Genomic DNA, 27747 nt, shown 5'->3' with positions numbered 1-27747 from the left:
AACTACTGTGCTGTACTCATTCTGATATAAATAAGATACTTGGCATGCAATAAAATAAGCATTACCAAATCATAACTTTATCACTTTCCTTCTTTCCTATTATGAACTCTGGAAACATGCAAGACTTCTTCAAGGGAAAGACTCTTTTAGTGACCGGTGCAACTGGTTTCTTGGCAAAAGGTACTATATAATATTTTTGGTAAAATAATAAACTATTTAAAATTTATTTCACTATATATTATGTTCTTTGAGTTTATCTTTTGTGCAGTTTTTGTTGTTAATACATGTTAGAGACATAGTATAATGGACTATGCTCCTAAAACATACCATACAAAAAAAAAATATGCAAAAGTGTGGACCTAATCTCATTCATACTCATGTTGATTTTATAATCAACTAGCTTTAGGATCTAGAGATATCATTGGTCCATGATATGAATGAATAAAGAAGGGGAATGAGATGAAGAGGGAGGGAAAATGGAATCAACACAAATTAGTCAAAAGAGGACTTTTACCAAATTAAGATCATTCATTCATTTTGGGAGAGGAAATGTACATTTCATCAATCCCCTAAATCCAATGATCTTAACTCAACAAAGTCAAATCAACCTTGAACAAGGCCCAACAACACAAGTCAAACTCAACAAGTCAAAATTAGAAGTTCAACAATATTTATTTGGCATTTAAATAAATAAAATCAACTAAGATATGTATTAAATTAAATTATGGTTCATCAAATTCCTAAAACCTCATCAAAACACCAAAGAAATGACCATGAGATTTATCATAGGTCAAACAAGGTCAAAGGACCTTGGAGAAAAAAATTCATCATTTTTGGAAACTTAAAATTATTTTTAAACAATTAAAAATATTCACAAAATCAATTAAATCATGAAAAATATTAATAATGATCCAAAAAATATTTTAATTCAGAAAATGAAAGAGGAATTATTTGGAAATTTTTGGTGAAACTCTCATATTTTTTGGATCAATATTAAAATTATATGAATTAATGAAAATAAAACAAATAAAATGAAAATCAAATAATAAGAAAAAACGTGGACCACTTGATCTCCCTCATTAATTGAGGTGGCAAATCAAGTGGTCACAAGCGCGCAATCCACAATGGACTCTAGTCAGCATGCTGCAAACTTGGTAATTCAAACCAACACTTATGATTAAATCATTTCAAATGGATCATGCGGCTCTGAACATGCAAACTCACCACCGGAACTACAACTCCGATCTCCTTCTCAGGCGAGCCTCGCCGGACTGCTCCAGTCATAACCATCACCAAAATTAAAAAGAAGGACATGCTTTTAAAGTAAAAATGGCACTGAGCTCGAATCTGGCCTTAATTCATCCTAACTCCAAGTATATTGAGAGGTACAAGGAGTTGAAATTTGAGGTGCCTGATTTGAGTTGCTTCGATTTGACCTCAAAGAAACTCAATCTTGTTGCCTACATTGGTAGGACTTCAGACAACAAAGGATCCAAGAGAATTATGGAGAATTGAGTGAGAATCGAAGAGATGAAATTTTCTGAAAAACACCTTCAATGCAGGTCTGAATTCGATGGTGCTTACTTTGGCTTGTGCTTGATCTTGCTCAGAATGCTTGCAGAAGTATATTAGAATGATCAAAAGGTCTTGGATCCCTAGAGATTTGAATCTCAAAACAGTACGATTCAAACTCAATTTTCAATGGAAATTCTCAGGTTTATCCTCTCAAATGGAAGGGTTTGGTGTTTGGGATCAAAGCTGGCGCGAAGGGGTCCTCATTTCTGATGCATAGGGTCTCTATTTATAGCTAATTCAAATGATATTCGCATCCTTGAAGTGAACTTCCAAATTTGGCAATGTGCGATGCATGGGTGCATGGGCGTGTACAAGCCCATGAAATCATGTCATTCGGTCCATAATTGAGTGTACACAAGTCTAAGATCATGTTGGAATGCTAGGTAAATGTGCATGGAAGTTTGAAGTTCAATCTTGCCAAATGATGATGCAATGTTCAAGCCATGCATAATCCATTCAAATCTGGTCCAAAATGGATGAAATTGGACTTTTGGGAAAGGTTAGATCACGAGGAACAACTTTCATGTTGAACAATTTTCCATTTGAAGCCTGTATCATGATGAATTTTGAGGTGGAAGTTTGGAAAATTAAACATATCAAAATATTTTCTAAGTGTCATGCCATGTGTTCACTTATTCCATCTTGGCTAACTTTTTATGTGAGCTTCAAATCAAAAAAGTTCCTTCATAAAAGTTGTATCTCTCTCAAAGTCCTTCAAAATGGTCACAAATTTGACCTTATTTGGATTTGATATGAAGGAGTTATGCATTTTTGAAGTTGAGGAAAATCATTTGTTCAATGGTATTGGTCCAAAATGACCTATAATGTATCCTCATATCACATGCTCATAAAAGTTGAATTAGATATTCCTCCAAACATCAAAGTTGAAGTAGACACCTTGAATTTGATTGTGAAACTGGGAAATCTTTCATCTCATAAAAATTGAGCAAGTTATGGCCTTAGGAAGTTGACCTCCAATTTGAATTTAGACAAAATGACCTATAATATTTCACCATAAAAAATGTCTTTCCAAGCAAAACTAGCTCTAGACCTCAACATGAAAGTTGTTTGGAATGTCATTTAGAGTAAAGTTGATCTTGGAATCATTTTCATATGACAAACATTATAGGATATAGGGTCTAGGGGACCCCAGATTTGATCAGATGCATTCCTCTGGTTAACCACCATCAACCAACTTGCTAGCTTGCAATTCTCTTGACTTTTGTGACTCATGGGAGATCATATATGCATAAGGTCATGAAATTTAAAGTATCCTTTGAAATATTTGATTAATTGTTGAAGAAGCTTGTTGAAGAAGTTACACAAATACCCAGATGAACTAGGGTTTCCAAGGCAAACCAATTCCAAACTCTTGATGAATTATTGATCAAAATAACATGTGGAGATCATGGGGATCCATATATGATACCTAGAGCCATTTGTAGACCATTCTTGATTGAGCTCTTAGAAATGAGGGTCTTAAACCCTAAATATGAGCTTGATAGATTGAAGGTGAGCATGTGCCCTACCTACAAAAGAGTTAGATATATACAAAGGCATATTTTTGGTATATTGGTTAGTAAAAAATGATAAAATACAAAATATAATACAATCAAATGGTGCTTGGTGACCTCTCCCAATGCAAACCCAATGAATGAGGGGTAATGAGGATGCCAAGATGTGATCCCAATGCCAATGCATATGATGAGATAGCATGAGGGATCTTAGGGTCAAAATTGGGGTCTTACAGCTGCCCCTATTTAAGGACATTCTAACTGAGGAGATGAAGGTTAAAATCTTCGTATCGACTCAGTAGAATGGGCTTAAATAACAACATATAGAAACAAATTTTGGTCCCTAAGAAACCTCATGATGCATGTGATATGAATACACTACGCCAAATAAGGGAAAAGAGGGCGCTTATTTTGGCCTATAACAGCGCTTTTAAGCGCCCTCTAAAGTGGCGTTGGCATAGGTAAAGACAACGCTTTGTTTTCCTGGAGAAAGCGTTGTCTAAAGTGGCCCTTTAAGGGCCACATTATAGTGCGCTTTCAGAAAAAAGTGCCCTCTGGAGTGGTCCATAAAGGGACTCCTTAGAGGGCGCTTTCTGGAAAAAGCGCCCTCTAAAGTTGTCAATGTAAAGTGTTTAGAGGGCGCTTTCTGGACAAAGCGCCCTCTAAAGTTGTCAATGTAAAGTGTTTAGAAGGCGCTTCCTACAGAAAGCGCCCTCTAAAGTGTTAGTTATTTTAAAAAAAATTGTTTGAAAAACAGTGGATATTTAATTGGTAACCTGTTCGCATGCTGCAAAAGTGTAAAATTCATATTGATTTCATCCTTTAATCCAATGTTATACACCATTAATCCATTGATATATACAACATGAATCCATTTATATACAACATTAATCCTCCATATATACAACATTAATATATGATTCTTTGATCAACAATATACAACAACATATTCATGATTTAGTAAAAGTACAACAACAATATACAACATATATACAACAACAGCATACAACAACAACATTCCATACATATATGTACAACAATATACAACCTAGCTATATGATTCTTTGATCAACAATGAATTGACACAATTCATCCTTCATTTCATCCAAATGAGCTCTTGAGTAAGATTTGTATTCCTCAAAGTACTACAATTAAGAGAATAAAACATATTCATGATTTAGTAACAAATTAGATGAAATATCCGATAATATTAAAATAAACCCTAAGTTATTATTCCATACCATTTTTGGGATGTCTATACGATTCAACGCAATGATATCTCTCATAAATCTCAATACAAAAAATCCGCAATCGACCGAATTGTTTTGCTGAGGACACTACACAGAAAAACAAACAATATATATATAGTTAATTTCTTACAAACACTATTATAAGCAAAAAAACAAACACTATTATAAGCAAAAATAAGATACTTAATATATACCTGAACTCTGACCCAGGTAATGTCCTTCCTATTACGGTAATTCTTTTTCGATCTAAATTTTAGTATTGCCCTAACAAAATAAAAACGTATATTGAGATCAATCTGACAGACATAATTAAATATACAAATACACACGAATATTTAGAGGAATTTCACTTACGCGTCAACCGTCTTCTTCATACTCGGATATTTACTCCAATCACCCGATAACGAATCGAGATAATACACCATTAGTCTCGAAAGATCCATAGCAACCAACACCCAGTGACCACTGTAAAATAAAACAAAAATTTAGATGCATGAAAATTTTCTACGTAAAAGATATACATAGATTAGAATGAAATTATTAGAAAGAAAATCTAACCCGTTGCCAGAATTAAACGGTAAAAAATACAAACTGGATGTAGTATTATCGCCGGCCGCCATGAATCTATCGACTAGTTCATTCTTTACGGATGTTGGATTTTTCGTTATAAACGTTGTGTTGATACGGGAAGCAGCAATAAAATTGAATCGGTTACACAATTCAGTTCCCCGCATCAATGTTACATACATATACCTTAAATAGAAACATAATAAACATTAGACTACTCATTGAAATGTGTAAATAAATTGTTCAACTAAGTAAATAATAGATTGATCGGAGTACCATATGTATGTATGAATGACAGTGATGCCCAATTCTTCGTGTTCAAAAAGTTGTTGCATGTCCTCCTTTGCAATTATTTCGGAATGAGCAATTCCGAAAACACCTTCATCAAAATCTACACTACGGATGGCGCCGTGCATAATATCGGACTCTTCCACCATTTTCTCAAGACGCATCATAATTTGAGATTTTGTCCCGGACGTCGTTGGAATATCGTTACCAGCTTTTTTCAACTTTCGACCGGGAACCTAAAAATTCATATAAATTAAATCATGACTTTTTGTGATGCAACATAATCGTTGCGTATATAATTCAATGGGTATATATATTTGTACCTCTTTTTGAGATGCAACCGACTCGATGCGTCTTGAAATCCCTTTACCAGCTTTATGTGTGGGTCTTGTAGGAGTCTAACATTACCATGTAATAAGGATTGATTAAATATCATAATTGTAGCTGAATTGAAATGTGAATACTAAATATTCATAATCATTTAGAACATATATACCTCGGCATCTGGGAAAATTAGATCTGACGGCCATCCAACAAAGGATCCGACTGCATCTCGCATCAACGTTGTCTCTGAAACAACGTCAGGTAATGGTAGAAGCGCGTCGGTATCTAATACAAGGTCAACCGAAACTTTCATATATCCCACCGGGAGGGGATTATGGTGAAGTAATTCACCCGAAGTGTTGTGCACTTTTCCCTTGCCAACTATGCGATAAGTTGGTGACGATAGATACAGCTGACAAGGTGTAATGCCCTAAACCAATAATAAATGTTATTGTTAACGTGTATATGTGTCAAGTAAAAAAGTGCTATTTTAATTTCATAATAACATATATAATTACCTCGGGAAATTTCGGTTGACAATTGATACTAGCTCGGTCACTAGTATCTTTTGCCTCGGAACCGCACCTTTCCTCTCTATACCTTGCATTCTCCTTTTGCAGTTTGAGTACTTGTGCCCTTAACTCCGCCAAGGTCTCCATCACCTCTTTGTTGGTAGGATTTTTTGTTTTTGGTTTTTTATAAAATGACGACGGAGTCACACCAAAACCCTTACCCCTCACACGACCGGAATACTCAGGAACATTTAGTACTCGACTAAGTACGCTCCTGCAATCCTGGACCTCGGTTGAAGGTAAGGTTTGGGATAAAGTCTCCTGATATATTATTAGAGGAGATTAAAAATGAATTATATGTCTAACAAAATTTTCGATATAATTAAATAAATAATGTTACATATACTTACACATTCGTCATAAACATTTTGAACCGCTTCAACGACAACCCCATCCTTCCCAACCCGAGCAGCCTTCCACAATACGTGCTCCGGAAGAGATGTTGCGTCACTTTTCTCCTCGGCTAGCTACAAATTGAATCAGATTATAAGATCATCAATTATAACATATTGTGACAATGTATAAGCTCATAGCATTTGAATATACTCACAATTCTTTGTTGTAACCGTGCATATCCTGTACGCCCTTTTTTGTACGGATACGCGGGTTTTGATGCCCTTTTCCGATTTTTGTCGCTTACTTCCTGGATAAAAAAGTTTAAGGCATATTAGAACCAAGTAACTTAACAATTGTATAATACCATAATTAATAGACATTACATGGAATTTTTCGTTTCTTCGTTTGACGACAAAGTTATCCCATTCTTCGGCTGAAATAATCTCCGCATACTTCATTGGCCGTTCTGCTTCAACAAAGTTTCCTTCCTCATCCTTGAGAAATTTGTTGGACAAAAAGGATCGAAATCCTCGGAGTCTTTTTCCGGCCAATTGAATACAATATTTTTGCCGGCTTTCATCGATGTGAAAGGATCTCTAGAAAACATACAAATGAAGTGTGTTATTATAAGTAATATTATAACAATATATGGTTAACAAATAGTCAACAAAAAAAACATATAATAATATATGGTAAGTACCTGTATCTCGGACCATATTTTTTCTTTGCCAACCTTCAATTCCGGACTTCTCCAATTATCACATGTAATCGGAATATGTTGTCGAACAAGGGAACCAATGTAACTTGCCAACATTGAACTGTTAGGCTCAATTAGTTGGTCTTCAGCACTCCAATGTACTTCGAATTTTTCACCCTTGTCTCTTACACGAATGATTGACTTCATAACAGTCAATCCTCGTTTGATTTCTTTTTCAACATTGTTACGTGATCCACTCGCGTCATGGGTATCGTCTTGGTTAGCCATTTTATCTGTAATATAGAAATGATTCAATAAGACCCAAGTAAGACAATGACCATATTCGTGAAGCTACACAAAAAACACATTCATATACCTTCCATTTCTCTCATGTTACAACAATCTAAACTCTCTCTTTTTTTCATCATTATTGAATACAAACTCACACACACCTACTGCATACAAAAGACCAATGCAAACTTATGGTGTTTGGAACATGAACAAACTTGCATCCATAATCATCAAACCTCCAAGCACAAGCTCAAACACACTCCAAATGACATCAGTTTTCAATCAGAAATAAAAAACCTTACAACAAGGTGCTCATGAACACCATATAGTGCTCGTTTGCCCTAAACAACATTAATCAACATAATGCACAAAATGTAAAACTCAGTTTAGAAAATGCCCTAATCAAACACCTGAAGAAAGTGAACGGTAACGATGGAGAAGAGAAATACCTTCAAGGTGACGGTAACGATGGAGAAGAAAGTGAACAGCGACGGTGGACGCAGATAACTCAGTGAACGTGAACGCAACAACAGAAAAAGGCGACGGCGACGACGACGGTGAGGGAGGGAGAACGAACGGAGGACGAGAGTAATCGCAGTAGAGAGAAAACCCAGTTACATAAACGAAATAGCATATAGAGAGGGAAAATAAAGAGACATGCAGTATATATGTTATAATTTTAATGTTTAATAAAGGGGACCTTAGAGGGCGCTTTTGTAAAAAAAGCGCCCTCTAAAGGGGGCCTAAGAGGGCGCTTCTAAAAGCGCTCTCTAAGGCTTTCCAAAAGCGCTTTATAAACTGGAAATGTACATGGACTTAGAGAGCGCTTTTTTAAAAGCGCCCTCTAAGGGTACCCTTAGAGGGCGCTTTCATAAACGCGCCCTCTATTGGTGTCCCTCCATTTCCTCATTATTTTTTCGCTTCACTTTAGAGGGCGCTTTGTTACAAAAGCGCCCTCTAAAGTGCGCTGTCTATTCCTCCTTATTTTTCTCTTCACTTTAGAGTGCGCTTCTTTAAGAAAGCGCCCTCTAAGGTGCGCTGTCTATTCCAGTTTTTGGCGTAGTGATATTAAAAAGAATCTTTGTGGGGAAATGTTGCCACAAAGGAAAAGAATTCGGAGAGACTGAAAGTCCACAGGAGCATAATGCATTCCATAAGGAAAACTCACTAGGGAGACAGAGACTCTGAGGGACAAAAGGGTTATGCGTAGGCCAGACAACGACTTCAAACTGCAGGGGAGACACGAGGGGTTCCATGACGATAAATCAATGGAAAGACTCAACTAGAGGACAAAAAGGAACATCTGCGGGGGAAACAGGTAAATCAGAACAAAGCTGAAATACTCGAACCAAGCAGAGAACAATGATTTCACTAAGGAAATGCGCACTCAAACTCAAATGGGGAAGAAAAGATCTTCAACACAGGAGAAGTAGAAATATATCATCCGCTACCGGTTACTGGGTACGAGGATAACAAAATCTGGCAGAGAGGACATCCGTTATTGGTTAGGGCAAACATATCAAGGATGACTCGCTGAGGGTCGCCAGGAGGCGTATTCATTACCGGTTACTGGGTAAGAATACACATCCTGGGGAAAAATAGGATTTACAACTACCAGTTACTGGGCAGAAAACCAAAGGGAGAGAATATCCGTCATTGATTAAAGTGAACATATCAAGGATAGACTCAAAGGAAAGAAAATTCGTCATCGATTAAGATGAACATATCAAGGATAGACTTGCCTAGGGATGTTAAGGAGGATACCCGTCATCGGTTAGGATGAACATATCAAGGATAAACCTCCAGAACAAAGTAGGAATTATATCTATTGAATGCTGGATAAAATACTAAAAAGAGAATATCCGTCACCGATTAGGATGAACATATCAAGGATAAACTCTGAGGGGAAGAATATGAATTATATCTATCAGTTACTGGATAGAAAACCACAAGAGAATATTCGTCATTGGTTAAAGTGAACATATCAAGGATAGACTCTACACAGGGGAGAAAAACAGGATTTACAACTACCGGTTACTGGGCAGAAGACTGCGAAGAGAAGGAAACCTGTCGTCGGTTAGGATGAACATATTAAGGATTAACTCTCCGGAAACAAAAATAGGGATTGCAACTACCTTTTTACTGGGTAGAATACCAAAAGGGGAAAATATCCGTCATCGGTTAAGATGAACATATCAAGGATAAACTCACAGCAGGGGAAGAAAATATTCGTCATTGGTTAGGATGAACATATCAAGGATATACTTCATGGGGATACGTTAAAACGAATCCGCCGGGGGAAAAAAGGGTTACTTTTGTCGGGTATTCGGCAAGAAGTAACAAATTGCAAACTAAGAAGAATATTACCAGTTACTAGGTAATAGACTCTTAGAGGACCAAGGACATCTATCTAGGTAAGATCTAGAAAGAAACGGTCAATCAAGACTCAACCCAATGAGGATATAACTCAAGGGGAGGGTTTCCATCCAGATAATCCACTGGGAAGGAAACTAAAATAATAATCATCCACGAGGAAATAACTCAGTGGGGAAAGGAGAAAGGTTAAAGTTTTTTTTTGCTTAGGGGGTGACACTCTACAATTGAAGGAGGATAGACATACCAAATCCTCATGAGGATAAAGTACCACCATAACAGAGAATCAGAACATTGATGAATCATAAGGTGTAATCGTGCAATTATGAAGTTTCTGAATGTATATGTATATGTATGATGATTATGCTGACAAAACAATCGCAAAGGATACAAAACGTCGCTGGTTTGAATCATCGATATAGTTCCTAGCCAATCTCAACAGGATGGAGGCATCAACTGGAGAAAGATCAAACATCTCGAAGGCTCAACCCAAGTTGGGGAAGAAAGGAGGATATCTGATGAGGAAACTGCTATCAACTCTGCGGAGAATTTTAGGTCAACACCCTATCACATGGGAGACAACCCTGTAGGGGATAAACACAAATAGCTGCTCAAAACCAAGAAAAAACTCTGATTAGGGACCAATCTGATGGCGACTTGTGAGGAAACAAATTTCGGCCGAAGCCATGCAAACCGCTGCAATAACATGCCTACAACTCAAGGGAGGTCAATCACCAACTCAACTGGAGAAGATGAACAACTCGGCTGGGGAAATCAACAAACACCGGGTGCTGACATACTGCCGGGGATGAAACAGGAATCACACTAACTGCTTAGGGAGAACCAATAATGCTCCACATTTAGGGCTTATTGTTCTCAAACCACTGTTCAATTGTGGTATGATCGTTATTGAAAACAAAATATATATAGCAAATGAAACTAAACAAAATCCCCATTCTATTTATGGCGTGAAGAGTCTAAGATTGCCAAATTCCTACCAATCGTGAAAGGAATTTGATGACAATGATTTTGTTAAAATGCCAGCAAGCTGACTTTTAGTGTCAACATATTCAAAAACAACATTCTTTTTTGCATATGATCTATAAGAAAATGGTGTCGAATCTCAATGTATTTGCTCCGTGAATGAAATACCAGATTCTTAGTGAGACTTATTGCACTAGTACTATTGCACTTAATCGAAACACAACCAAGTTTTAAATAATAGTCTAATACTTGTTGCTTTAGTCATAAGACTTATGCACAACAAATACAAGCGGCTACATATTCAGCCTTGGCACTAGAAGGACCTTGTGATTCAAATCATGTACAAAAAAATATTCGAATCAAATGCAACCGTCCCAACTGAAAAATGCTAAAAAAGTGTATGATTCGAATCATGTTCAATATTTGATTCAAATCAAATCAAGCAGAGGTGAACAACAAGAAATTGATTCGAATCATGTGTAAAAATAATTCGAATCAAATGGTTTAAAAAATCTAGTTATGCCTCTGCCCAATTAGATTTTAATCAGAAATTATGTTTGATTCCATGATTCGAATCAAACACATAAAATCTAAATTTTTTATGGTTTTAAAAAAACTTTGAGATTTTACTTTGAATCAAACTAAAATAAAAAACATAAAAGATTTTCATTCCACTTACTAATGCAATTGATCAAAGACATCATGATCAAGATCAAATCTAACTAATGGTTTATGCATGCTAAAAACAAATATTTTCAAACTTGATTTTGAGAAGTTAAATCACGAATGAGACTCAATAAATCGAAATAAAATCAAATATTGAAGCAATTAGACAAGCAACAAATAAACCAGATTTAGGTGTTCACCCTAAATGAATTAGGAACATATAACTACAGAATCTGGATGAATAGTTGAAAATTATGATATTTTTAATTTTGTTTTTGTTTAAAATATTATTAATAAAATAAATAATAATTTTAAATAAATTTGATTTAAATTTGATAAATGTAACAATGACACATAACAATCTCAATGTCATATCATTAAAAATTGATCTTAAAAAAAAAGATTAAAATCCTTAAAAAAAGTAGATTAAAAACATAAATATTAAAATATAGACTAAATGAAGAAAAAAAATAAAGAACCGAAATTGCAATTAAGCAGAACCTAATCCTACAACATACATTTCTAGACGTGATTAACAAAATGTTATATAGATGTACAAATAGAGATGCACATGAATTATTGTCCAAAAATAATACTTCCTCTATTTTAAAAAGTCACTTTGTCGATTTATAAATTTATGAATTATTGTCCAAATAAATTTGTCCCAATTTATAAACTGATTCACAATTTCAATGTAATATTAATTTTTTTTTTTAATATTTCATCTATTATTTTTTACTATTTTTTCTTTTAATTTTAAAAAAAAATCTTTTATCTTAATAAATAAAGAATAATATTATAAAGTCATGTATAGATTTTCCTCGTACTATATTAATTCATATTTTTTAATTATTTTTTAATGAGTTTAATTGAAATACACCGACAGTGTAAAAGGATTTTACACCGTCAGTTAATCATAAACGTCGAATATTAAAAGAAGTTTGACTTTTATTTTAAAAAATTTTAAAATAATACAAATGAATGATGTTGATAAATCGACGATGTAAATTTTTTTACACCGATAATATACAATAATTAATCTCTTTTTTTAATTCGTATAAAATGTCCAAACTATTTTATAATTAGGACGAAGGGATTACAGGGAGTATCATGTAACATATGTCTCGAACTACACTATTGTCAGTTGGTTGTATGATGTTAACATGTCTCCAAACTACTTCACATTAATAATAATAGACCAACAAATTCTAAGTTTTTGCTTCATATGCCCTCTATTTCAAATTTTTTATCCAATATGTCCCCGTCTGAAAAAAAAATTCAATCTACCCCATTTTTCAGTTAGGGCTCGTCACTTCAAGTGACGAGGGGATGAAGGCCCAAATTTTTCAGTTGGAGCTCGTCACTTCAAGTGACGAGGACATGAAGAAATTTTTTTTTTTTTAATATTTTAAATACTTTATTAAATACTATAATAATTAATATAATTGATTTTTAATTATTAATTCTATATTTATATTAATAATTATTCACCAAATATAGAATTAATATAGTACTTTATTAAATACTAAATCAAATCCTCATTTATATTAATAATTATTCACCAAATATAGAATTAATATAGTACTTTATTAAATACTAAATCAAATTCTCATTTATATTAATAATTATTCACCAAATATAGAATTAATATAATATTTTATTAAATACTAAATCAAATCCTCATTTATATTAATAATTATTCACCAAATATAGAATTAATATAGTACTTTATTAAATACTAAATCAAATCCTCATTTATATTAATAATTATTCACGAAATATAGAATTAATATAGTACTTTATTAAATACTAAATCAAATCCTCATTTATATTAATAATTATTCACCAAATATAAAATTAATAATTAAAAATCAATTATATTAATTATTATTAATATTTAATAAAGTATTTACAATATTAAAAAAAAAAAACTTCTTCGTGTCCTCGTCACTTGAAGTGACGAGCTACAACTGAAAAATTTGGGCCTTCATCCCCTCATCACTTGAAATGACGAGCCCTAATTGAAAAAGGGGTAGATTGGGAAAAAAAAATCAGACTGGAACATATTGGATAAAGAATTTGAAATAGAGGGCATATGAAGAAAAAACTCACAAATTCTTCCAAATCACATATCTTGTCACCGACAAACTACTGTGCTGTACTCATTCTGATATAAATAAGATACTTGACATGCAATAAAATAAGCATTACCAAATCATAACTTTATCACTTTCCTTCTTTCCTACTATGAACTCTGGAAACATGCAAGACTTCTTCAAGGGAAAGACTGTTTTAGTGACCGGTGCAACTGGTTTCTTGGCAAAAGGTACTATATAATATTTTTGGTAAAATAATAAACTATTTAAAATTTATTTCACTATATATTATGATTTTTGAGTTTATCTTTTGTGCAGTTTTTGTTGAAAAGATACTAAGGATCCAACCTGAGATACAAAAACTGTATCTACTCATAAGAGCTTCAAACTCTGATTTGGCTGAACAGCGCTTGCAAAATGAGGTTCATCATTCTTATTCAGATATTAAAAAGTTCTTAAAAATAAAACTAAAACTAAAAATGACTGACTAAAAATGAAGAGGCATATAGTATTTGTTTTCTCACTGAAATTGATGTAATTGTCACATATCAGGTTTTTAATATTGATTTATTTCGCGTACTACGAGCCAAGTTGGGTGAAGATTTTAGTTCTTTCATATCAAAGAAGGTTGTAGCAATTGCAGGAGATGTTGCTATTGAAAACTTGGGAATAAAAGATGAAAAACTTAAAAATGAGATATTTCAAGGGATTGACGTACTTGTCCATTCCGCTGCAACTACCAAATTCGATGAAAGGTGAATCCTAATTTTCATAAAAACAAGATAAGTTAAATATTTTTTTTTAATGGTAAATCGTTCAAGGATAAATAAGCTAAATAAGATAAACAAGATAAATATGACTCTGAAGTCAATAAGGATAAAGAGTTCAGCTGAAATTTATATAATCAATTTCAAATAAAAAAAAAAGAGTACATTTATCCTCTAACTCTTTCACATTAGATTAGATGTATAAGATGATACATCGATGAAGAGTTTATCTTTACCAACCAATCAAATAAACTCCCACCATAACAAGAATAAAAATACCTGTCATCTTGCAATGAGATTAAAAAATTCGAAGACATGACAAAGATAAGTTAAATACTATAATTATTCAAATAAATCTCATCATTTGAGCATAATAATAATTCATTTTTGTTAGAGTTCTAAAATAAGAACCCTAACAAACTATGAAAATGTTATAAAATTCTAAACTAAAAAAGCAAGAAGATAAAAAGGATAAAATAAAATAATTTCATTTGATTTCTTTCATTTAATTTTCATTTGATTTCTTTTACTTTTGATGTGTTAAACACACTACATATATAACTATACTAATGGATTTAGTTCAATAAACTAAATGTTGAATAACTAATTAAAACTCAGCTAAATAACATTTTAAAGTTTTAAAAACATTCTAGAAAATATTACAAATTAAAATAACAACTAATATAAGTTCTACTTTAATATGATATTTAATCTATAATTCACATTCTATCAACTTCTCTATAGATTTGACATATTGATGGGTGTTAATACAAAAGGAGCTTTACATGCATTGAACTTTGCAAAGAATTGTCAAAAGCTAAAGGCTTTTGTCCACATATCCACGGGTAATGTTCTGTATGGTTCAAATTATACATTTGTTTCGTTTTTTTTGTCTTTAATTTATTTTAATTAATTACTAATTATAACATAAGCCTCGTAACTTGTAGCATATGTGTGCGGAAATGCTAAGTATGAAGATGGAATTGTTAGAGAGAAAGCATTTGAGATGGGTCAATCTCTAAAAGAGAACTCAAAATTAGACATACACACAGAAATGAAATTGTTACACAGCAAAATAGCAAAACTCCAAGCAATGAATGCAGATGAAAATACAATGAAATTTGCATTGAAAGATTATGGAATGGAAAGGTTAGTCAAATTATTCTTTTATCTTGAGTGGTTCTCAGGTTACATATCTAAAATATATTTTTTGTGATCTGAAAAAATAGAGCAAATTTGCATGGATGGCCAAACACATATGTATTCACAAAAGCAATGGGAGAGATGCTTTTAATGCATCATAAAGATAATGTATCATAAAGATCCCTTTCCTGGTTGGATAGAAGGTTTAAGGTATATTCAAACTTACTTACAAATGTTAAAATATTAAATTTATGTGGAACAGGGCTCATCACATAGCATCTTCTTATTATGAGTAATTCTTTTGAACGATAAATAAACTATTTTATGAATTTTTTCTTTTATTTTTGAATATTATTTTTAAATAAAAGATATAAAGTTGATTTAATTGTATATTACTAAGTATTTATTTTAGAAGTTTTTTTTTAAATATATAATTTTTTAAAAAAAAATCCAAAAATACCCACTTTTTCAAAAAAATTACAAAAATTGACATTTTTTGCCCTAATTTGCACTTGGGCACCACCCTAGTTGGTGCCTACCCTTAAAGGTAGGGCAAGTCGCCACTAGGAGTGGCGCCTACCCTTAAATAAATTTTTTTTTTTAATATGTTTTTTTTTTAATTTTTTTAATTTATTAATTTATATTAATACATATATATAAATAGTATTATTTACAAGATATATATATATATATATATATATATATATATATATATATATTAATTTATAAATATATTAATTTAATTTATAAGTAATTAATATTATTTATAAATTTTTGGAAAAAAAAATAATTTATATACGTGTAAATAAATATTTATATACATGTAAATATATATATATATATATATATATATATATATATATATATATATATATATATATATATATATATATATATAATATATATATATATATATATATATATATATATATATATAAAGATATGATACACAATATCTTTAAAGATAATAAACACAAAATATTTTTATTAAAATAATACACAAGACAAATATTATAAAGATATGATTAAAATGCATTATTAATTTGAGATTTATCACATATGATGCGGTCCCTGGTACGATCCGCACGGGGGAGGTCTAACTACTCGCCTAAACGGTTCACGTGGTGGTGGTGCTTCCCTATTACCACCCCTAGTCCTAACGTGTCCCCTTGCCGTTTGCCGTTGTGGTTGGGTCGAAGTCCCTTCAATGCTGTAGGAAAGACGGGTGCCCTTTGCGCCCTCAAAGCTTTGTCTCGGTGGGACAAACTGACTACTGTTGGGTGTGCCCTCGAAATATGGTCTTTGGTAGTTTAGGGTTGAATCGGATTGGCCAAAGAACAATGTTTGTTGTGGTGTGTAGTAGTCTTGTTGGTAATCCTCTTGTATACCCGTTTCGGGGCTAGGTGGAGGACTGGAAGAGCTCGGGACATTGTCGTGATGGAAGTGTTGGGATTGGTGGATGTGGGGGGATTGATATTATGGTAGATGTTGGGACTGTTGATGGTGGTGGGAATGTTGAGGTTGGTGATGTTAATCTTCATGGTATTGGGGTTGAGTTTGTGGTATGTAGTGTTGATTTGGTTGGGGGGTGGACATGTGTTGTGGTTGTTGTTGTTGGTAATACGGTGGTGGTGGTTGTTGTTGGTAATAAGGTGGTGGTTGTTGTTGTTGGTAAAATGGTGGTGGTGGTTGTTGTTGGTAATACTGTGGTGGTTATTGTTGTTGGGAATATTGTGGTGGTTGTTGTTGTTGGAAATATGGTTGTTGCATCCGGGGATCGTCCAAATAGAATGGGTCAGACACAATCATTTCTGGATTTGTATTTGCTCTATACCAATCCACATATTCCCTTGTCGACTTCATTTCGTTGGGCGCCACCGGAAATTGTAGAACATAATGGGCACGGTCTTTCCACATTTTACGGAACTCCTTTGCAAATTCCTTCCAATTTTGGGAATACCACTGGTGGCTGACTTTTTTTAGATGCCAAGGTTCCAAAGACATTGGGGGGCCTGGGATTTCTTTATGCATTTCGAATTGCAGTTTGACACGGTCACTTTGGTGCATCTCCACAGTGGTGAACCGCATTATAGCCGTTTTTGCTGTCCAAATAGCTGCATCTTCGGGGTTGGGTTGATGTTCCAATCCCAAATATGGCCTCCAAATAAACTGCAAAGAAAAAAGTAAATATGTTATTTATTGAGAATGCTTGATATTAATAAATCAGTTAGAAAATGAGTGATTTAGTGGTAATACATCTTGTGCTCGGAGACGATCCAAGAGTTGACGATAAAATATTATTTTATTTTTGGGGGTAAGACTGTAATCTAGTCCGGTTGTAATGAACCTAAACAAAAAAAGATAAATAATAATATTTACAAATATTTATAGAATAAATATACAAAATGAAATAATATCATAAATTTACCTAGTTGCGTAGGGGAAGGAGTAGACGTTAGGATTTTCTGGGGCTAGCCTCGGCAATCTCCACCACCCCCATGTTTGGAGCAAAAAAGCACATCCGGAAAATGTACAGTGGTCATTTTGTGCATTTTTACACAAAGAGCTATATAGGAAAGCCAATACAGCAGAACCCCAACTATACGTGCTTATTCTATCAATGTCCTCGAGCAAACTCAAGTACATAAAGTTTATGCTATTTCCCGTGCCTTCGGGAAATAGCAAGTTCCCAAACAATAACATAATGTAAACCCTGGTTTTTATGACTTTTTCTTGTTCGGACGAATCCTCAGTCAAAGTTATGGAGTCGTGGTAGAATTGGAGGCTCGATAGTTTAATACCCTGACCCCTTGCTTTTGCAGATCCCTCACCCTCGACCAGATCTACCCCCAACATTTGAACACATATTTCGTTGGGCTGTTGAACATTTCTAGTCACAGGCTTACCATCTATTCGAAGACCCAAAAGCATGTACACGTCCTCTAGTGTGACGGTACATTCACCGGTTGGTAGGTGAAAAGTGTGTGTCTCTGGTCTCCAACGTTCACACAAAGCAAGAATAAATTTGACATCAATTGTGGCATTTATGACATGCATAACATGACCGAACCCCGCACGCTCTATGTAAGGTACGCACCATGGGTCTGGATAAGGAATAGGGTGTGAACGTTGACGAAATTTCTTGGGATCTTTTAAAAACAAACAATATAAACAATCATTAGATTGGACTTTTAAAAAACAAATTATAAACATACGAAAGAGGCAATGTTCAAGAAAAACTTACGAATGAGGCAATGTTTGCCCTAGTGACTCTGTGTTCTTGGCCCATGGTAAGAAGAGACATGATTGCAATGTAGAACGAAGCTTGGTGGATGAGAAGTTTCGCCGGAGTTCTCTGAATAAAAGTGTTAGTGGTTGATGAAAACTTGCAAGAATGACCTTCTATTTATACTCGTTTTCAAGTAGATTGAACATGCAAAAATGTGACACATGTAAGGCATGCGTGGGAATCTTGTAGCTAGGTGGATAGGTTGGCATGCATTGGTACAGATTAGGTTGCACTTGTCTTGTCTTGGGGAAGACTTGGTGGAACCTGATGATGCAAAGATGTGACACGTGTAAGGCATGCGTGGGAATCTTGCAGAATAGGTGCGGGTTAGGTGCAGGCTAGGTGGATAGGTTGGCATGCATTGGTACATATTAGGTTGCATTTGTCTTGTCTTGGGGAAGACTTGGTGGAACCTGATGATGCAAAGATGTGACACGTGTAAGGCATGCGTGGGAATCTTGCAGAATAGGTGCGGGCTAGGTGCAGGCTAGGTGGATAGGTTGACATGCATTGGTACAGATTAGGTTGCACTTGTCTTGTCTCGGGGAAGACTTGGTGGAACCTGATGATGCAAAGATGTGACACGTGTAAGGCATGCGTGGGAATCTTGCAGAATAGGTGCGGGCTAGGTGCAGGCTAGGTGGATAGGTTGGCATGCATTGGTACAGATTAGGTTGCACTTGTCTTGTCTTGGGGAAGACTTGGTGGAACCTGATGATGCAAAGGTGTGACACGTGTAAGACATGCGTGGGAATCTTGCAGACTAGGTTCAGGATAGGTGCAGGCTAGGTGGATAGGTTGGCATGCATTGGTACAGATTAGGTTGCACTTGTCTTGTCTTGGGGAAGACTTGGTGGAACCTGATGATGCAAAGATGTGACACGTGTAAGGCATGCGTGGGAATCTTGCAGACTAGGTTCAGGCTAGGTGGTAGTGTTTCATGCAAAGATGTGACATGTGTAAGGCATGCGTGGGAATCTTGCAGACTAGGTTCAGGCTAGGTGCAGGCTAGGTGGATAGGTTGGCATGCATTGGTCTCGGTGGGTGGTGAAGGCATGCATGCAAAGATGTGTGGGCTTGGTTGCAGACATGGTGGTAGTATAAATATTCACACACATTTTCACAAAGGTATTCACAATATCTTCACATATATCTTCAAAATATCTTCACATATATCTTCACAAAATCTTCACAAAACCCTCACATATCATGGCATCTTCATCACAATACAAAATCAAAGCTCACGTCAATGGTGAGACTTATGAATGTGATATGTCTGGCTTCCTATTTAGAAACACCGATTGCACTCGTTTTTGTCTAAATAGAGGAGCTGACTTCTCTTATCTGAAAAAAAAGATTGAGTCCAAACTTAGACAACCCGTGTCCCAAATTTTTTATCAACAACCTTTTTTTTCTGAAAATAACTCAGTCAGGTTTTATAAGTCATTTATTCAAAATGACATGGAGGCACAATACATGTTTCGTAACCATGAGTATTCTGGTTACGAATATATAGTGTTGTACATTGTGTTGGAACAATTTCAACCAACTCAGAATATGCAGTCACAGGTTATTGATCCTGTGGATGATGACGAACAACATGTTGAACACCACGTTGAAGACGATGTGGTTGATGATGCAGAAGACGTGGTTGATGACTTGGTGAACCGTGATTCCGAAGACGAAGACCAAGTCCAAATACCTACAGTGCAACGCTACTCACCGCCTGCGCACTTCACAACCCTTAACTTGGGCGACGATGAGCCCTCATCAGATATGTTCTACAACCCATATATGAGGTATGATGAGGAGTTAAAGAAGGGTGACCAATTTCGGACCAAGGAAGAGTGTCTGTTAGCAATAAAAAACTGGCACTTGAAAAACTGTGTTGACTACGATGTTAACAAATCAAATCCGGAAAGATACGTTATTTTATGCAAAAATCCGGAGTGTGGGTATAGGTTGATGGCATCGTACAAGAAGAAACATAATGCGTGGGTGATAGGGTCCATTTCTCAAGCTCACACTTGCGTCAACACAAACATGGCACAAGATCATCGCAAACTTAGCCATGATATGATCTGCCATTCCATAATACCTCTTGTTGAGGCTGACCCGTCACTCAAGGTCAAAACTATTATCTCCCATTGTGTGGCTGTTTTCAAATATACACCGTCGTACAGAAAGGCTTGGTTAGCGAAAACCAAGGCAATTGAACTGGTATACAGTAATTGGGAGGAATCATACAAACAACTTCCGCGCTACCTGGATGCACTACATTTGTATTCACCTGGGACAGTTTCTATAATGGAGAACTTGCCGGCACAATCCCCTGATGGAACTCGTCTAGAAGGTAATGGAATATTCCATAGACTTTTCTGGGCATTCCGTCCCTGCATCATCGGTTTCACATTCTGCAAGCCACTTATTCAAGTCGATGGAACTTGGCTGTATGGGAAATACAAAGGATCGTTACTGATGGCGGTCGCACAAGATGGAAATTCAAATATTTTCCCAATAGCCTTTGCATTGGTTGAAGGAGAAACGGCTGCTGCTTGGAGTTTCTTCCTTAAGAATCTCCGAACGCACGTGACTCCACAAGCTGGCATCTGTGTGATTTCTGACAGGCACGCTTCTATCGACAGTGCATACAATAATCCAGCAAATGGTTGGCATGACCCCCCGTCTACGCATGTCTACTGCATCAGGCATATTGCTCAAAATTTTATGCGGGAGTTCAAAGATAATTTCTTGAAGCAAAATTTGATAAACGCGGGTTATGCATTAAACCAACCTGGATTCCAATACTACCGCCGGGAAATAGTGTTGGCAAATTCTGATGCAGGGAGGTGGATCGATAATATCGACAGAGCAAGTATATAGTGATGCCTGCATGAAGTTTATGAGGCAGGAATCTGCCAAAGCCAGCAGCCATGGGGTTACGGAATTCGACCGCCATGGCCACACTTTTAGTGTCAAGGAAACAATTGACCACAACCAGGGGCTTCCCAAACAAGAGTATAGGGTCCTACTACTAGACTGTTGGTGCGACTGTGGTCATTTTCAGGCCTATCGTATGCCTTGTTCCCATGTCATTGCAGCGTGTTCACACAACCACTTCGATGCATTATCGCTAGTGTCTCCCATCTACAAAGTTGCAACATTGCTAAATGTATACGACAATCCCTTTCCGGTGGTAGCATTGGAGGCATATTGGCCAGAGTATGACGGGGAAATTGTTTGGCACAACGAATCGATGCGGCGGAATAAAAGTGGTCGCCCAAATAGCAGGCGCATTAGAACTGAAATGGACGTCACAGAGAAAATGCAGAGGAAGTGTAGCATATGTAGACAACTAGGGCATAATAAGAACAAATGTCCATATCGTGGATCTAGTTCCACAACATAGTTTTCATACTCATAACTATGTGTATCAATGCTATTTATCAATAAAGTTTACTTTTCATTCCAAATAGAAGATGACACTGGAACAACAAACACAAACATCTAACATTACAACACCAATTACTAAAACAGGTACTAAAACAAGAACAAGTACTAGAACAATAACAAATACAACAACAATAACACAAACAACCATTAATATCTAGGAAATTACAACAGTCAACACTATGTCGTCTGATCCATGCATCATTTGGATGCAATCAATGTCGCTTTCAACTTCAACCCACGAACATACCGTTTCTCCAGTTTCAAATGAGATACTTCTTCTAAGCCTCTGAATCCTTCTGATGACTTCACCAGGTTCGTAATCTCCCTCTAACCAAGACATCAATGACCTTTTTAGTTGGTCCAACGAACGGATGTTCCAAAATTTCATCTCCATTGGGGGTTTCAAAGGCGAGAAAATAACATGCCCATCCCTTTTTAAGATTACTGGTTCAGGATCCGGGCGCCTTGATGATGTTCGCTGCCATGACGACGGTCTGGGGGATGCCATGAACTTAACTTGTTAGAGAAAGTGATAGGAAATAGTGGTGAAGAAAATGCAAGGAAATAACACTTTATTTATAGGAAAAGATCTAGGTTGTACACCAATGTACTTAACCCTAATTAGATCTAGGTTGTACACCAATGTACTTAACCCTAAAAAGATCTAGGAAAATAATATTAATTACATATAAATTAAATCAATATATATATATAAAATAATATATATATATATATATATATATATATATATATATATATATATATATATATATATATATATATATATATTGTGTATTTTACAAATATATACAAAATATTATTTATTTACACGTATATAAATTAATTTTTTTTCCAAAAATTTATAAATAATACTACCTCCGTTCCTATTTGTAAGAGACAAACATAAGAAATCACACAAACCAAGGAATATTTTTTTTAATTATTTTTTCTGAAAAATAAACTTGTACTTCCAAAAATACCCCTAAGTTAAACATTTAGTAGTATTAATGTTATAATTAAGCCAAATATTGATATAATAAAAATTGGTCAGCATTTATTCTATCCAAAAATAATTACAACAAAAAAATTGGCTTTCCACGTTCTCATCATGAAAAATTAGATGCAAATTAAATTTCCCTCTATTTTTTTTATACATCTTCCCACCAAATTTTAAAAACCAAAATAATCTTCCCACCAATTTTGGTAGTATATTTGTCTTTTTTATATAAAGAGAGTTGGTGTTTCATTTCAATCATACTAGAAATTTAGTTTTCATCTACTAGAATTAAGTCCATGGCAGATGAAAATGGTGAGCAATCTCTTTATATATTGATTACTGTGTGACACGTTAATATACTTGGCTAACATATATAGTTATATGCATGGTAATATACATGATGATATCCATTAATATATTTATACACTACCATTTTTCTTTTAGTTTTTTATTAATTTGATTGAGTAGGTTTGGCTTTAGATACCCATTATGTGTATGGGGAATATACATAGCACGTTCTTTTCAAAACATTAATGCCCAATGAATAATAAATATTGCATTTTGTTTACTAAGGGTATAAATGAGATTTCTCAATTAATAAAATTTAATTTTATAATGTGTCTCTTATAAAAAGGACCAAATGAAAGTTACAATTTGTCTCTTACAAATAGGAACGGAGGTAGTATTAATTACTTATAAATTAAATTAATATATATATAAATTATATATATATATATATATATATATATATATATATATATATATATATTATATATAATATATATATATATATATCTTGTAAATAATATTATTTATATATATGTATTAATATAAATTAATATAATTTATAATAAATATAAATTAAAAAATTAAAAAAAATTTAAAAAAAAACATATTAAAAAAAATAAAAATATTTAAGGGTAGGCGCCACTCCTAGTGGCGACTTGCCCTACCCTTAAGGGTAGGCGCCAACTAGGGTGGCGCCCAAGTGCAAATTAGGGCAAAAAATGCCCATTTTTGTATTTTTTTTTAAAAAGGGGATATTTTTGGATTTTTTTTAAGAAATTGTATATTTAAAAAAAAACTTCTTTATTTTATTGCCGATATTTATTTTACCATTATCCAATATTATGTTATATGTCAGTTTTTAGATATATGTATCATTGTTTGTAATAAATTGCTTAATTTGTGTTTACAGAACTATTGATGGTGTGATATATAACTATGGTATAGGGAAACTGAAATCTTTTGTTGGTAATCCCAAGACAATTTTAGATGCAGTAAGTGTATCCGTTGTGTTTAGCTTCTTTTTATATATATCGTCTTGATTTTAATGTTTTTGATTTCGAAGAGACGAAAATATAATTGATTTTGTAAAATTAATTTAAAATAAAAGTGACTTAAAATTCAAGCATTGGATAACATATAAAATACCAGAGGTACTATGGTGATCTGGAATATCACAAATTAAATAGATAGAACAAACACAAAAGTAAAACAGATTAAAGATTTAATAGTCGACCAATATAATTTTTTAACTAATTCTTAATATCATTAAATTAGTATTTTATTTAAAATTACAAAGATTCACTTTTCAATCATTATTTAGTATCTATATTAGGCAAACACATTCATTAAAAGTAAAATAAAATTATTAAAACATACTTGCGAGCTTGGATGGGAGAGAAACTGAGTTTTTGTAAGAGTTGAGTTTTTCTTTTTAGAAAATAAAAAATACATGTTTATCAATAATTTATTTTTAATCTGATTTATCAATAATTTATTTTTAATCTGGTTATGAAAAATAAGTTTATCCATAATACTAAAGAGTCTAGCCACAAAGACTTTGGTGAAACTTTAATAGAGAGATCTCACCTAGGAGATATGTTGAAAGTCTCTAGACTAAGAAGAGGAATAAATCTTTGAAATTAAGATAACAAAGAAGGAGGAAAAACTAGGATGAAGAGAAACACATGATGAAAGTGATCAAAACATAACCCCAATATCATCCTTAAGAATGGACCAAAACCTCTTAAAGAAGGAAACGTTAAAATTATCAGGTCCGAGAATCTTATTGCCATCGTCCAAAGCAACAATTTAATCAATATCACAGAGGAGGAAGGGAGCGGTAAGCCTAATATTATCCTCCTCAAAGAGATAACAGAAAGTGACCCCATCTAACCAAGGTCGGTCATAGTGAGGTTCTCTAAAATGGTTAGGAAAATAGTTAACCACTTCATGACAGATCTCATAGACCCCTTCAACCCAATCATCACCTACCTTAAAAGCTAAAATTGCATTCCTTCAAGTCCCACTCTTAATACCAAAATGGAAAAAAAAATCAGTGTTCGTGTCACCCTCCTTAATCCATTTAACTATAGACCTCTACGACATATTTGCTCCAAACAAGGACCATATATTTGAGGAAACGTTCCTTCTAGAGTTGATCTTCTCCACATAAATATTACCTTACTCAACTCTCACATCGAGAGAGCTAACCTCCTCCCTTAAAGAAGCTATATGGGAATCATGGTTACCAAAAATTTGATGGTTCCATGTTTTCGGAGCCCCTTTAAGAACGTTGACCTTCTCTTTCAACACAAAAGCTTTTCAACCAGTATACAATGAGTTAGACCAACTGCTGAGAACCACCTTAGGTAATCGAGGATGGGAAAGTCAATGATTATTGAACTGAAAAGGCTTAGTGCATCACAACTGATTAGAATACTTGATGATGAAAGAGCAATGATAAGATACATCCCTAAGAAAAGTTCTCTAAGAGGCTCTTTCCCACAACTTCCACCATCCATCCAAACTAATAATCATATCTTGATGTCTAGCATTCATACCAATAGGCTGGAACCAAGTGAATCTCTTAATTAAAACGAGATGAAGTTATGATATAAGTTAAAGAGATAGAGAAATTATTAATATTTAGGGATATTGTCTATTTTTTATCGGAGATTCTTTACAAGTAACTTTTAGGTTTATTTTAAATACAACTTTTTCAATTCATATTATTTATTTAACTTGTTCTATTACGTGTTTTCTAACTTTGTTTGAATAATGCAGATACCTGCAGACATGGTCATTAATTGTGTGATTGCAGCTATCTTTATCCATTCAAAACAACCTCCTAAGAATTTCATCTATCATGTTTCTTCATCATTAAGAAATCCTCTCAAATATTGTGATATTAGCAAATTTTGCCATAGTTATTTCAAGAAAACCCCTTGCATAAATCAAAATGGAAAGCCAATAGTTATTTCTAATCCATGTCTGGTGAATAGTTTTGTTGCTTTCGACATTTATATTAAAGTCACACATGTCCTACCACTAAAGGTATGTTAAATTAATTTCATTGATTGTCTTTATGTTGAAATTATTATACTAATAATTAATCATTTTTACATGTTTGACACATTTTCAAGGTCTTAAGTTTAGTGAACAAAATATGTCACCATAGTTTCCAAGATGTTTATGATAAGAAAAGTAGAAAACTTAGAATGATGCATCGATTGGCAACACTATACAAACCATATGTCTATTTTAAGTTCGTGTAAGTAATTTTATAAAGCCTTTGATTATTAGAAAGTTTAATTTCCTTTTTTATATTCATGAAACATTATAATTATTTTTCATTTCAGCTTTGACGATAAAAACACAGAAATTTTAAGGATGGCAGCAAAGGGTGGTCCTAAGATGGATAATGTAGAATTAAACTTTGACCCCACTACCATTGACTGGATAGAGTATATGATGAATATACACATTCCTGGCCTCGTCAAGTATCAAATGAAATAGTCTTCAAAATAGTTGTTTATATTTCTTATTGTTCTAGAACTCATAGTGTTTGAATAAAACTAGAGGATGAGTGTGTTGATATTGTATATATTGAATAAATCACACAAATGTTTATTTTGTGTGAGTGTTGAAATCTTGAGTGTGTGTTGTGTTGGATGCTTTAGAGATATATAAATTGAGCTAAATATTTTGTGTAATATAGCAATAAATTGTTGTATGTTCGTATTAGTTGATTACATATTATATTATGTAATTATTTTGTCATTTGATAATATTCAAACATTTAAATAATATTGATTGGTAAAGGATTAGAGAGATGTTCTCTTTTCTATAGTGGAACATTTTTGGATTAAACTAGGTAACTAATTTGCCTATGTAGTTTGTTTATCTCGTTTTTGCTATCGTAATTTTGTTTGCATTAGTTGATAGATTAATTTTGGCAGTGTAATTGCTTTTGAATTTTGTCTCACACATCATATTATTGAATGTTTTCAATCTTAAATTTTACAATGAGTGGCAGTGAACCGTGGAGAAAAAAGTTTAAGTTTACAAGTCAACATTCTATTAACAACAATTTTAAATTGTGGATAATCAAAATTTTAGTAATTTTGATTCAACAAAAATGTGAAGAAGAAATTTGATTCAACAAAAATTGATATTCTTGTAGCTTTCTTTCATGCCATTAGATTTGTTATTTAGCTTTATTTTGATGACGACTTTCCTATTAAGAGTTTGGATGATTTTTAATTTGCATGCTATTT

General features: G+C 33.8%; 1 pseudogene; it reads left to right on the top strand.

Annotated features, from left to right (window-relative positions):
* Window positions 1-73: 73 nt before the first annotated feature.
* LOC127106312 (fatty acyl-CoA reductase 1-like) lies at window positions 74-27183 on the top strand (annotated as a pseudogene).
* Window positions 27184-27747: the final 564 nt, after the last annotated feature.

The sequence above is a fragment of the Lathyrus oleraceus genome, chromosome 7 (genome assembly GCF_024323335.1).
Source record: "Lathyrus oleraceus cultivar Zhongwan6 chromosome 7, CAAS_Psat_ZW6_1.0, whole genome shotgun sequence".
Classification (NCBI taxonomy): Eukaryota; Viridiplantae; Streptophyta; class Magnoliopsida; order Fabales; family Fabaceae; genus Lathyrus; species Lathyrus oleraceus.
This window is presented reverse-complemented; position numbering and strand designations above follow the sequence as displayed.